This window comes from Morone saxatilis, unplaced genomic scaffold (genome assembly GCF_004916995.1).
Source record: "Morone saxatilis isolate NCDOM2014 unplaced genomic scaffold, NCSU_SB_2.0 Contig21, whole genome shotgun sequence".
NCBI lineage: Eukaryota > Metazoa > Chordata > Actinopteri > Moronidae > Morone > Morone saxatilis.
This window is the reverse complement of record NW_023339774.1, coordinates 2,367,032-2,369,010: the sequence shown is the minus strand read 5'-3', so window position 1 is coordinate 2,369,010 and position 1,979 is coordinate 2,367,032. Positions and strand designations below refer to the sequence as shown.

The 1,979-nt window shown below is 38.5% G+C and overlaps 1 long non-coding RNA gene across 1 annotated transcript; it reads right to left on the bottom strand.

Annotated features, from left to right (window-relative positions):
- On the bottom strand, positions 1-1,931 carry LOC118333049. The gene is made up of 3 exons (XR_004796946.1): positions 1,778-1,931; positions 1,075-1,191; positions 1-78 (listed from the first exon to the last, which is right to left on the bottom strand). It is a non-coding gene; the product is annotated as an uncharacterized LOC118333049 (long non-coding RNA).
- Positions 1,932-1,979: the final 48 nt, after the last annotated feature.

Below are 1,979 nucleotides of genomic sequence, written 5' to 3'. Positions count from 1 at the left end.
CGTTGGGGGATAGAACTTGCACTCAACAGATCCCAGTCCATTTTGAGTGGTAAAAGATGAACAACAGAAAGCATGATGCTTTAGAGAGAGAGAGAGAATGAGAGCAGAAGTAGGAAGCTGAGTGACCAACATTGAATGAAATAATCAAATCACACTCATATTGTTAACATCCTTGAACACAATAAAGTGCCTAGCTCTGATCTAGGACCGTCAAACTGTACCGATCACAGTCCCTAATACTGGACCTGGACTGACCTAAACACAGACTGTATTTTGCCTTGTCCTGCATTAGAAAAGTATGCAAGCAACATGGAGCAGAAAACATTGAATTTGTCAAAAAAAAATAAGCCTATTAGGTATATTTGATTGTTAAAAATAGATTGTTAAAACTCCATGATGTAATATTTACAGGATATAATCTGCTCAATTCATCGTACAGTTTCAGTTTTAGTTGTTCTGTACTGTTAGCTATTGAACATAATATTAAATATCCATGAAATATGTTTAAAAAACAGGTAGGGGACCACTGGTCTAATGGGAACCCAGGCATTCATGATTTTTGATTGATTGATTTTATTAATATAAGTTCTCTATCTACTGTAATTATTTCTGTCTTTGTGCTGCTGTAACACCGAACAGAAATTTTGCCTCTGGGGTAGCAATAATATGTTAACCAGTTTAAAATAAATTATGCCTTTAGCAGGAACCAATGAGATTGGGGCAGGAAGTACTGAGAGAGTAATGCTTGATGGTTTTAAACATTACACTTTTGACAGGATTTGTTGACAATAAGAAAAATACAGAATCACACCAGACTGACCCTTTAAGGGCCTGTAAGTGAGAATTTAGTGGCATCTAGCATCAACCTTGACAATGCTTATGTTCAGGCACTTATACAGTAATGAAATCTCTCCTCCTAAATTGTACACATTGGACCTTTAATCTTGAAGTGTGGTTAAAGTAGCTCACAAGCTCACACAAGCCTGTCAGCAGCAAATGGTTGTGAGACAAGGTAACCAAGTGGCTGTTATGAGACAGAGCCACACCAAGTCAGTATGTTCTAGTTGTACTTACAGCTCTGTCATGGCAGAGGGGTTTGCATGCCTCAGGAACTATTCTGGATCCCCATGGGCAAGGATCCTCCACAAGGACAAACTTAGCCCAGTAGCCCATCCCTGCCATCATCATGTACTGAGAGAAGAGGAGAAAGAGAAAGTACATTGAGAAAAAGGTACAGGGCTTAAAGGGATGTGATACAGATGTGCTACTGCATGATGCTGTTGTGGCGCTACTTAACAAATAAAACATTTTGGTGATTTTTAAATTGAAAACTAAGTCTATCTAGGATATGGAACATAAAACACAATATTTTTAGCAAACAATAATCCATAGTTGTTTGTCATACATTGTGCAAAAGTCACACTTTCAGTACTTAGTAACACTTTAATTTCCAGTCTTACACAGCTACTTAAAAAAACTCTAAGAATACTCTGAAGAATCAGAGTATTTGTAAAGCTTTGAAAACCCCAACCCTAATGATAATTGTTGACATGCCTCAGGCCTAAGGAACAAATTAAGGTGCTGTGTTGTGCTGCATTGCAGATGTCATGCCATGAATATGTGATGATCAGTAAAGAATCCCACTTAAATTGAGGGGTACTATCTGCTGTGAAAAACAAAATTGAGAAAAGTACCTGGTACCAAAATTGAGTCAAGCTGTACAATGCAATGGAAACATGGCATTAATGCATTTGTGTATGTGTGAAATTCTCTGTACCCCAGATTGTATCCGTCCCACTTCCTGCAGGACGTAGTAGCGCGTGTTGGAAGAGTTCTAGTTGAATTTTGTCACAGCATCATGTACAGACTTGAGACCAATAGTGCTGTTGAGTGGGATCAGTATGGGACAGTCAGGGCACCTCATCATCATCTTCACTAAACACAGAGAGTTATTGTTATGAGTGAGCCTGCTTTGTGGA